Source organism: Suricata suricatta, chromosome 14 (assembly GCF_006229205.1).
Source record: "Suricata suricatta isolate VVHF042 chromosome 14, meerkat_22Aug2017_6uvM2_HiC, whole genome shotgun sequence".
Classification (NCBI taxonomy): Eukaryota; Metazoa; Chordata; class Mammalia; order Carnivora; family Herpestidae; genus Suricata; species Suricata suricatta.
This window is the reverse complement of record NC_043713.1, coordinates 8,297,763-8,310,639: the sequence shown is the minus strand read 5'-3', so window position 1 is coordinate 8,310,639 and position 12,877 is coordinate 8,297,763. Positions and strand designations below refer to the sequence as shown.

At 36.4% G+C, this 12,877-nt stretch overlaps 1 protein-coding gene across 1 annotated transcript in view; it reads left to right on the top strand.

The window, feature by feature from the left end:
- Positions 1–12,877, top strand: part of CCDC102B (coiled-coil domain containing 102B) — an 87,675-nt gene that overhangs the window by 61,500 nt on the left and 13,298 nt on the right.

Below are 12,877 nucleotides of genomic sequence, written 5' to 3'. Positions count from 1 at the left end.
CAACTGCCATGTCACTCTTCTACTTGACCCCCTTAAGAAGTACCACCTCAGGACTGACAGCTATTCTCCTAGTACTTTCTAAGCTACTTTCTTACATTCCTTAGAGTAGATGGTTTTCTTGTCCTCTGGGTTTGAGGTTTGCTCTCAGGATATGGAGGGTGACATGACTTTCCCTGCAGTGGGCCACCCTAGCTGGGCTTCCATCTAATGCACAATCCCATCTGATTCTGCTCCTGCATGGTCTCTGGAGAGGTCTCCGCTGCTCCTGGATGTATATGTTAACTTTTACATATGAATCAAGGTTTCTGGGCACCTGGGTGGCTCAGTTGGTTAAGTGTCCAACTCTTGATTTCAGCTCAGCTCATGATCTCAGGAGACTGAGTCCTGCATTGACCTTTGCTCTGAAAGCTTGGGATTTTCTCTTTTTCTGTCCATCTCTCTCAAACCCTCTCCTGCTCACTTGTTCACTTTCTGTCTTGTTCTCTCTCTCTCTCTCAAAATAAATAAACTTTAAAACAATAAAATAAGCCTCTTAATTATATTTGCAGAATGAGTAATTTATTTCTTCGTATTGATTTTTGGAGGCTGTGTGGAAAGATGGGGATTTAGTCCTTGGTAATGTTCCAAACTGAGTAATTGGTAATGTTATAAACTGTGTAATTCCTAAAAGATACAATTTTTTGACCATAGGTGGTCATTTATTATAGCATTGATTATAGAAAATAACTTGAAGAAACTTGTTTATTCAGATATTGGAAACAGACATCTAAATATCTCCTAGGTCAAATAAATAAATTTAATGGGCTATAAGACTGACAGATAAAACACGGAATTCTTGAGAGAATCTGCAAAATTCAGGGATATTTATAACAGAGGTGACTATATTAGGAAACGGTTATGTGCACCATGGGATGGGGACTCTCAGATCGCAATTACAGGGAGTGCAATGCACCCAGAATGCTACCTGCTGTGCTCTGCAAGCCAGGCGATTGGATCAGGCTTCCCACCGGCAGGGGACAGCCTCCTTGTTTCTGGGAGATGTGAGCTCCTCACTAACTTAGCATCTCCGCCATGACCTCACCTAACTCCCCTTGGACTGTGGTGACATCTAAGATGATTCCACCTCTTTCCTTCCTCTCCCCCAACTCAAAGTCAGCCCTGATTGCAACCCAGCCGCCCCCTGCCTCTTCTGATTCCCTCATTTTCTCTCCTACCCATTCCTCCTAACAAAAGCCATTGTGCTTTTATGCCTATTGTATAGCTGCTTCTTGGCATACCCAGAATAACAAAATAACAACAACCAAAAAATGAGAGAGCTAATATTCTAGTAGGAAAAAAGAACAATGGCTGTAAAAATGAAGAAATAAAGACAATATCAGGAATTAATAATATATTAATATTATATAATAATAATAGAGATAGTCAACAAAGCCAGAAGTGGGTGTTTCAAAAAAAATTTTTAAGTAAATAAACTGAAATGAAATTCAAGTGAAATTAGTCAAGAGCCAAAATTAGAAAATACTAGTAATAAAAAAGGGACACAGCTTTAGATAGAGATTTACAAAGATAAGGGAACACTATGAAGGTATGATGCTAATAAAAATAAAATCTTACATGAAATAAATTATTGACAAGAAAAATATAGCTTACCCACTATGACTCTTGTAGAAATAGAAAGCCTGACTGACTTATTGTCGGTTCGGCCCTGGCCAGCGGGGCGGTAAATCGGCCGTTCCTGAGGGAGGGAGAGAGAATAGGGCAGGAAGGAGACACAGAGAGTGAGGCAAGACAAGCGTTTCTGATCAAGCCCAGTTTATTGAGAAAATATCCACACCTTAAATAAGGTTTGGGGCGGGACGCTGACATGGGTCGGTTGCCAGGTAACAGAGTCAAATGATTATTAGAAAAAGGGAAACCTAAACTGAAATTTCAAACACAGCATCAAAAGGAGCGCCCAGACTTGCGTCTGAGATGCTGGGCAGGGGTACGATTAACACTGCATAAGTCCGAATGCAGTCGATCTTTTGTTCAGTTTGGCTTCTCCTGTCTGCCCGTCTCCAATCCCGGAGTCAGGAAATACACATCCCTGGTCTGTAGACGGTTAATCTTGTTTTTCTGGTCGCTCCCTACAAAGAGCGACACTTCCTGCTGATAAGCTGAATCTATGCAGCTTCCCACAACTTATAACATTATATAAAGTAAATTAAAAACTATTAAATTAAAACTCTTCCTACAATAAAACTATATTATCAGAATGATTTTTTGGTTAACTTCTACCATTCAAAGTAAATAATTACAATTTTTTAAATGTTTTTATTTCTTTTTGAGAGAGAGAGAGAGAGTGAGAGAGAGGGCATGAATGGAGGAGGAGCAGAGAGATGGGGAGACACAGAATCAGAAGAAGGCTCCAGGGTCTGAGCTGTCAGCACAGAGCCCAATGTGGGGCTTGAACTCGTGAACCATGAGATCATGACCTAAGCCGCCGAAATCAGAAGCTTAACTGACTGAGCCACCTAGGTGTCCCAATAATTCCAATTTTATAGAACATATTCTAGAGGAGAAAATGTGGAAAAACTTTTCAACTTTTTCTACTGTGTTAGTTTAATCCTAATGTTCCATCTAGACAGGATAATATAAGAAAGGAAAACTGCAGTCATTCTCACATGTAAATATGGAGGCAAAAATATTAACCAAGTAGAAGTAGTGTTAATCTCATAGTAAATAAAAAGAATTGATTTCTCACGAAATGGAATGTTAGATCATCAGTCATGTAAATCACTACACTAAACAGAGTAAAAGAAAAAATTAATTATTTAGTTATCTCAAAAGTTACATAAAAGCATAAAAACTGTTGGTACCACTTATTTCATGATTATACGGAAAAACATTTTAGCACACTAGGAGTCACATTGACTTTTAAAACTTGATAGAGTAGCAAAATTTTAGAACAAATGTTTTATTTAATGTTGGAGTATTAGAAGCATTATATCACGTTCTTAATTTAAGATTCCACTTTAGATGCCAGACAGGCCTAAAAGAAAAGAAAAACAAATAAAATGATAAGAATTGGTAAGATACAAAAGTATAATAATCACAGATGATAGAATTATCTACTTAGAAAATAGAGTCTACAAAACGTAATTCACAAGAGTTTAGAGATATTGCTGGAAATGAGATCAATTAAATATGCATATGTGAGTGAAATTTGTATTTTTATATATAACATGTAAGTATAATACACATAACAAATAGAGTAGTGTTTGTGCAATGATTGGTAGACCAGAGAAATGGAATAAGAGACCAGAGTCAGAGCCACACCTGTATATGGACAGTTGATTTGGCAACAGATTTGTCATCAAACCAGTAGTGAATAGAGGGGCCAGTGAAACATGCTGACTTCAGACTAAAGATGAATGGAAGGAGCTAACTTGCCTCATTATAATATTAATCTTTTGAATGAATGTTCTAATTTTATTGTAAAAATATTGTGTAATTCTAGTTTAATCAATGAGACAAATTATTTATTCTTCATTATGTATTTTCTAATAATTCATCAATACGTATCTTTTGTCAAATTTCCCCTAAAATCAGATATTAAAAAGCAGCATATTTAAAACATAAACATCGGGGGCCCCCGGGTAGCTCAGTCAGTTGGGCGTCCAACTTTGGCTCAGGTCATGATCTCGCAGTTTGTGGATTCGAGCCCCGCGACAGGCTCAGTGCTGGCAGCTCAGAGCCTAGAGCCTCCCTCAGATTCTGTGTCTCCCCCTCTCTCTGCCCCTCCCCTGCTCGTGCTCTGTCTCTCTTAGTCTCTCAAAGTACGAATGTTGAAAAAATTAAAAAAATAAAACATAAACATCATTTATTAAGTCATTCTTGATTTAAAGCTGTGATTTACAGGAAGCTTATAACTACTTGCTGCTATTTCATTTTTAATTCATTGAACTTTTCTACTATTTTCTCCTGTAAATTATATACGCACGTTTTTCTCCTTCACCGTTCAGTGTTAATAATTAAAGTTGTCTTTCTATTTTATCTGAACCATCGGTGTAGGTGCAATTAGTCAATATATCTTCTAGGTCAATGGAAACTGAGAGCTATCAAAATCTTCGAGAAAACCTTTTGGTTAACTCTGGGGCCAAGAGAGTTTGTCTACTTTCAAATTTACTTTAGGAGAGATTTTGGAAATGAGGAAGGTCTACCTTTCGTAGCTTGCTTAATTTCATCTTTCTCATACTCTATTTACTTTCCTGCTGCGGATCTTGCCAAGGACTGTGTGTTCACACAGTTTCTCTTAGCCTTCAGTACCACTTGAGGATGGAGTTAACCCACAGCAAAATTAACTTGCATTAGACAGACATACCTTACATAAACCCCTGGCCCTGTTCTCGTTGAAACAACATCCGTATCTTTGAGGCTCTATTGTGTTTCACTTCTCAAGTTCTGGAAGCATTGCTTCCATGAAGTTCATGCCTGACCAAGTTTATAAGAAACGCACTGCAGCATATCAGAGCTCGGCAGGAGCAGTGCAGGAAACATCTCTTTACTGCTTTGTTTTTAGATTATAGCTTTTCTCGGGTTGTTGTAGGATGTGCTCACAACACAGTGTTTCCTGTTTGACATAACAACAGTACGTTTGTTCACATTTTAAAATCTTAACAGTTAGATTGGTATGATAGAATATGAATAGATGATTATTACATCACTTACATTATTTTTCAATGATGCTTCATAGAAGTGGAGAAAACATTTGTTTATGAAATTTTGTAACACCAGTAAGAATTTTTTAGACTTTTCCACAAAACCAGGGATCCAAAATACCCATTTACAGTTTTTCCTTGTGAAATTTATAAGTTTTTTTCTGCCAGGGTATAAGCAAGGTCATTATAAATGTATTTCTCTTGTCATTCTAATATATATTGACTTATTTATACATAGAGACATTGTTCTTTGTAACTTTCTTCCATTGCTTTTGATTCATGTTCAATCAGAAGTATGTATTTTGGCCTCCAATTTTATTGAAATATAATTCATATATATTGTTTTATTAGTATCAGATATACAGTATGACTTGACAATTCTATTAATTACTCAGTGCTCATCATGATAAGTGTACTCTTATGCCCTTAATCTGTTCACCCTTCTCCCCACCTACCTCCCCTCTGGCAACCACCAATTTGTCCTCTATATTTGAGTCTGCATTTTTTATCTCTATTTTTCTTTGTTATTTCATTTGTTTTGTTTCTTAAATTCCACATGTGAGTGAAATCATATGATATTCATCTTTCTTTGGCTGACTTATTTTACTTAGCATAATATCCTCTAGATCCATGTATGTTGTTGCAAATGTCAACATCTCTTTTATTTTATGGCTGAATAATATTCCATTGTATGTACATATATATATACACATATATATACCACATCTTTATCTATTCATCAGTTGGTGGACTGTTGGGCTGCCTTTATGTCTTGACTATTGTAAATGATGCCCCAATGAACATAGAGATGTATATGTATTTTCAAGTTGGTATTTTTATTTCCTTTGGGTAAATACCCAGTAGCGGAATTACTGGATCATATGGTAATCCTATTTTTAATTTTTTGAGGATTCTCCTTACTGTTTCCTATAGTGTCTGTACCACTTTGCATTCCCACCAATAGTGCATGAGGGCTTCCTTTTCTCTGGCTTTCCTCTTTTTTTTTTTTTTTGAAAAAAATTGTTCATTTGTACTTCATTAAAATTTATAACTTTTGTTGTGAAAGAAACTATTAAGATAATTAAAACACAAGCCAAGACTAGTAAGAAATATTTGCAAAACATATATCTGATAAAGGGTAACTATCCAAAATATGAAAACATCTCTTTTAAAAAATTGTTATTAAGCTTTGGTTTTTTAAAAAGTTTTAGATTCACCTTGAGGGGAAAGGGGAATGTGTAGAGATTTGCACCTCCCACGCTGCACGTGCAAAGCCTCCCCCACCATCAGCTCCCTCACAAAGTGGCACATTGTAACAATTGACGAACCTACACTGACACATCCTAGTTTACATTAAGGTGCAGTAACTGGTGTTGGACATTATATAGACTTGGACAAATATGTAATGTATCCATCATTACGGGGTCATGCCCAGTATTTCCACTGCTCTAAAATACCTCTGCTTCACGCACTTATTCTCCCCTGTCTTCAGCCTCTCCTTTTATCCCCTGCAACTTCTGAAAGACACTACTCTTTTTAAGTGTCTCTATAATGTTGCCTTTTCCAGAATGCCGTATAGTTGGAAAAATACAGTATGCAGCCTCAACATGCATTTAAGATTTCTGCATTTCTTTTCATGGTTTGATAGCACATTTCTTTTTGGGGCTCTATAATATTCCATTGTCTGGACATACCTCAATGTATCCATTTATGCCTACCGAAGGGGGTCTTCGTCGCTCCAGTTTGGGCAGTTGTGAGTAAAGCCGTGTTGGTTTTTTGGTTTTGTTTGTGTGAGTTGGGGGGGTTGGGGTTGTAGATTTTTGGGCAGACATAAGTTTTCAGCTCCTTTAGGTAAATACCAAGGAGCATGATCACCAGATAATACGATAAGAATGTTTAGTTTTGTAAGAAACCTCCAAACTCTCTTTCCAAGTAGCCACATTCTTTTGCATTCCCAGCAGCAGTGCCAGATGAGTTCCAGGGGCTCCATGTTCCTGCCAGCATTTAGTGTTGTCAGTGCTCTGGATTTCCATCATCCTAATGGTTGTGTAGTGGTTTCCCATTGTTTTCGTTTGCATTTTCCCAATGATGTGTGACGTGGGGCATCTTTTCTCTTATTTTTTTTAATTTATAATAGTTTATTATCAAATTGGTTTCCTTATAACACCCAGTGCTTCTTCCCACAAGTGTCCCCCTCCATGACCATCACCCTCTTCCCCCCCTTCAGTCCTCAGTTCATTTTCAGTATTCAATAGTCTCTCATGATTTGTGTCCCTCGCTCTCCCCAACTCTCTATCCCCTTCCCCTCCCTATGGTCCTCTGTTAGGTTTCTTCTGTTAGACCTATGAGTGCAAACATATGGTATCTGCCTTTCTCTACCTGACTTATTTCACTCAGCATGACACCCTCAAGGTCCATCCGCTTTGCTACAAATGGCCAGATTTCATTCTTTCTCATTGCCATGTAGTACTCCATTGTATATATATATACTACATCTTCTTGATCCATTTATCAGGTGATGGACCTTTAGGCTCTTCCCATGATTTGGCTATTGGAGAAACTGCCGCTATGAACATTGGGGTACATGTGCTCCTATGCGTCAGCACTTCTGTATCCCTTGGGTAGATCCCCAGCAGTGCTATTGCTGGGTCATAGGGAAGTTCTATCAATAGTTTTTTGAGCAACCTTCCAGAGCGGCTGTGCCAGTTTACATTCCCACCAACAGTGTAGGAGGGTGGGGCATCTTTTCAAATGTTTATTTGACATCCGTGTATCTTCTTGGTAAGATGTCTATTATTTATACATCATTGGCCTTTTTTTGCAGTTGGGTTGTTTGTTTTCTACTGTCAAATTTAAATAATTCTTTGTTTATTTTGGATGACAGTCCTTTATCAGATATGCCTTTTGCAAACATTTTCTTACAGCCTATTGCTTGTCTTCTCATTCTCTTGACATTGTTTTTCACAGGGGAGAAATTTTTAATTTTAATGATCTAGTTTATCAAATTATGTCTTTCATGGACCATACCTATGGTGATCAACAAACCCATAGCCATCTAAATTTTCTCCTTGCTACATATATTCTATGGCTTTTATAGTTTGGTGTTTTACATTCTGGCTTGTGATACATCCTGAGTTAATTTTGTATCTAGATTAATTCTTTTGCATGTGTATCCCTTTTCTTCTATTTAACTTTGGCACATATTTTATTTCAAATTAGTTTTGGGGCTCATTACTTTTAGAAATTCTCCAAAGACTTGAAATTAAAGTAAGCAAAATACACGTGACATTACCATTACTAAAATCACTTATTATTCTCATGACTGTTGGTCGAAGAGGGTGTGAGCTATCACTGAGCTGTATTTAACTGTGGACAGGTGGGAAGTAGATTTTTATTTAGGAGAGAGCTTATCCAATTCTTATTTGTGATTCTAAGACTTGGTCAGAGAAAGAATGTTAAAAGACCCGGGGCAGATGACATCAGTAATATGCACAGTGCATTAGCTTCAAGTTGCTAAGACTTTTTAATGTGAGTCTATAGAATTGCTTTTCCTCTGAATTAGTTTGCTGGCAGGGAAAGATGAAACAAGGATCAAAACTCCAAAATATATCACAAGAAAACATGCTTCTGCTGTAATGTAGTACAATGGATTCAAAACGTGATGGTTGCTGCTGCAGGCATATACACGTACATCAGCTGCTCGCTTGGCATGGGCAGAATGAGCTCAGCATTGCAATCAGAGAGGAACTTCAGGTGACCCGTAGACCAGACTCTTTACCTGCCTGGAGAATTACTTCTGCTCTTAAGGACCCCAGTGTCCTCATGGCAGCAAGTACAAACTTACAGGATTACTATAAGGATATGAACCTATATAGTTCTTTCCCAGGAATATATATGACCTCAGTACAAGAGTAATCATCTGCTAGGAAATAGCAAGCTTCCTGCTTTTTACCTTTTGCTTCCAAAATCATAGTTTGTAATGAGATTTTATGGCTGACTTGCCTGAAATAAAACTTCTGAATATCTGCAAATATATTATTGGGATATCCACATTGGTTTTAGGTGCCTCCTCATGAGCCTGCAGCATGCCACACAGTGCGTTCTAGTGGGGCTTTTCTCACTAGACAAGGTCCATTTACAAAATGATCATCATCTTGATAAAATATGGAAAATAAATATACTATTTTCATCTGCCCTTATTTGATTTGGCCATTTATATGTTTTATTCTTTAGAAAACAAATTTATTACATGAAATATTTGAGTTTCGAATAAATATTTTCCATAAAAAATAGAATTTCTGCCTGATAAGACCAGGCTCTAGGAAGTATTTTCTACATTTTATAGATGAAAAACAGAGGCATTTAAGATTAAGAGAATTGGAAATCAACTCTAGGTCATTTTCCCAGACATCTTCTCTTTACATCACTGCGTTCACCTGTCACAAAAAGCAGTGGAACTATGCTAAAAGCAATGACTTGGGAGTAAATCTGACAAATCCTACTGGCGTCACATAAATCTTCTAAGATGCTTTCTTAATTTTGTTTTGTGTCTAATTGTTGTAATTGAAATACAGGAAGGCTATTTCCTAGAGACTACCATTGTGTACTTTCTCCTTGTAGGTCACCCACATAGCATGTTAGGTCCCAGGCTCATGAACAAAATGGCCCAGCTCTGGTTTCATAAGCTTCCATTCTAGTGATTGCACTGATTGGGATCTTTGATGGCTTTTCAAAAGCATCAAGCAATAATAATTGGTGAATATTGAGTGAGTAGATGAAAATGTTTATAAATGACCCCATATTCTGTCGTTAGAGATAATCACAATATGACATTTTCCACAAGCAACTCAAATGACTGCTGAGTTCACACGTAACTTCCCAGAGCCACTGCCTGCTTGTCCAGATTCTTTTTATATCATACTCTACCCCGCACTGAATATTTCACGATTGAACTCTTGCCTCTTATAATGCGCAAACCTATTTCCTTCTTCCTTTATTGGAACCCTCTCGCCTTGATTCTGACTCTTTCTTTAACTTCAGATTTCAGCTTATATACTAATTATTCAAATAACCTCTGATTGCCTAACTTATGGCAGGCACCTTCTCATAGCACCCAGTGGGTGTCCTCCTTCATGAGTCTCTGCCCAATTTATACCTAGGCATTTATTTGTATTTTGAAAATAGAATAGGAGCACCTGGGTGGCTCAGTTGGTTAGGCATCCGACTTCAGCTCAGGTCATGATCTCATGGTTCGTGGGTTATAGCCCTGCATCAGGCTCTGTGCTGACAGCTAGCTCAGAGCCTGGAGCCTGCTTCAGATTCTGAGATTCCCTTTCTCCCTCTGCCCCTCCCCTGATCACACTGTCTCTCTCTGTCTCTCAAAAATAAAAGAAAAACATGTTAAAAATTTTTTTTAAAGAAAAAAGAAAATGGAATATTCAGTGCCTCTTACATAAGAGACATTCAGTATTTGTTGAACATCTGAACAGTTGGGTATTTATATATTTTTCTCAGTATTTAATATATATATAATTGGAAATCATTAAATCAATAAATATTTTATTAATTACTCTGAAGAGAATGTATTTTTACATTAAAAATTTTAGAAAGCATTTTTTCAATAACTTCTCATATTACCTGAAATTCATTTAACAACAGTACCCACGATCAGTTAAAAGTTATAGCATATTAGAGTTGGATTTAAAATATTTTTGGATTTTCTCTTGATCAATAGAAGCAAGTTCAGTGGAATTCCATTCAATTTGATATGATTATTAGAATTGTTTACCATAAATTCTGAAAGCTTAAAATAGTACCTGATTTTTATTTTGTCTTTTAAACTTGCATTAAGTTGAATGGTTTTTAATGTGGTCAATTTTCATATGATTCTTGGAAAAAAATAATGTGACTAAAAAAAATTTTGTGAGATGAAAACAGAAATAAGACTGCTTATCATATTGGAGCACGTAGGCGGCTGAGTTGGCTACGTGTCCTACTTGAGCTCAGGTTATGATCTCGCAGTTCGTGAGTTCGAGCCCCACATCGGGCTTTGTGCGGACAGCTCAGAGCCCGGAGCTGCTTCGGACTCTGTGTCTCCCGCTCACACCATGTCTCTCTCTCTCAACAATAAATATCTGTTTAAAGAATTTTTAAAAACTGTGTATAATATTCATGATGTTCCAATTTCTACATAACATTTACTTTTTTGCTATGCATTGTATACGTAAATTTATCAATTTCTGTGTCAATAGGCAGCAAATACCAAATAATCAGACATGATTATTTAAGATTTCTTTTTACACCTGGTAAAATCATTCCTTTCTTTAATTATTTTTTAGAGATTTAGAGTTTATTCAAACCATTTATTACTTTTTTAAAACCTTAGTTCTATCTGTTCCCTGTTATTAGGAATAAAACGGACTTCAGCAATACCTTTTAAATTTCACAACACCTTGACATACCATATATTTCCCCTTGGCCAAAATATATTTTTGCCTAAAATTAATTTTTCTTTTTAAAAAAAATTTAAAAGCTTATTTATTTATTTTGAGAGGGAAAGAAAGACTGAGTCAGGGAGGGGCAGAGAGAGAGGGAGAGAATTTCAAGCAGGGATCCCAAGCTGTGCACTGGCGGGGTGGAGTCTCGAACCCTCAAACTGGGAGACCATGACCTGAGCCGAAGCGGTTGCTTAACTGACTGAGCCACCCAGGTGCCCCTTAAATTAAATTTTCACCTCCAATTAATGATTTTTTGTTTCAGCTTTATTATTTCCACTCTCATAAGTTATATGATGATAGTGAAAAAGTTTAAGCATTAATCTTAATAATTAAAGAGGTGTCATGGTAGTAATTGTATTTTGAAATTCTGTTTTCACCTTAAATCCCCAAATTGATAGCACACATGTTAAACCACATCATCTAAAATTTGATCCCTTCGTTTTATTATATTTAGTTGATACACAAGGTCTAGTCTCAAGAATGTAAGTTTGGATTCCTGTTTATTAGAACCCAGAGCCTCTCTTTGAATTGGGAACAGAGTATTTACTATAATAATGGTACAATTATATGTATGTGAATAAGCATATTTTAGAAATGTCTAACGATATTTTTGAAGTCTAACATTTTCCTTAAGTTGATCTCTCTGTTAGAATAAAATGTCACGAAAAATACTTTATAATAGCATAATTCTAATCAGTACTCTGCAATCAACCCATTTAAAACTATGTAAAAATGAATAATTTCCAATTTTTGTCCTTAACAGTTTAAAAGTGTCTCACATTTTAATCATGTTACATAGTTTATAAGGCATTTCAAATAACTGATTTCATTCGCCCTTATAATTCCACAGATGTGGTGGTCTGCTGTTCTCATCTGAATTTTATTTTAAAAAAAGGAACAAAAAGAGGAAATGTTTTATTCAGAGTCAGCCAAAAAATAAGTGACAGAATCAGGACTAGGTTCTACTTGTTTTTCTGCTGTGAAGAATGGCTTCACCATACAGATTTATGCCATAAAATTACTTTGACATTTGGATATACAGATGCCCAAATATATGGGAGAAATACATACATAATTATTGTCCCCCAAATGTATGACCACAGGGTTTCTTCTCTTTGCTATGCAAAGTGTTTTCCTGTCAATATAATTAATTTTACTTCTCACAGACTCTGTTACATTAGAAAATAAATTGTCCACATGGGGGAGATGAAGTTGCCGACCAAATTTACCCACAGAATAAATTATGAAGTCAAGATTAGAATTCATAGCTCAGGATTGGAATTTAGAGCTAAAAAAGCTACTAATCATTTCCACTTACAACATCCAGAACAACAACAAAATAATCATAACAGACAATTATAACTTAATGTCATTGTAATAATGAGAAAACATTTAAAATGAGACTGAATAAAATAAACACATTTGATATTGCCTCTTTAAAATATAAATAGAAAAGTGTTCAAACAACAAAAACTGGCTAAGGGAGAGAAACATTAAAATTAGCCTAAATCCATTAAATCAAACTTCTAGAGGGCGTTCTGGCTCACCGGTAATTATCGACATCTCCCTGGGACAATCTCACGTACAGCCTTGGTGGAGAATCTTGGGAAGAAAGCGGAAGTGAGCAAACTTTGTCTGGAAGGGAGCACATAGTAAATAACCGAGGCTTCACGGGTCACA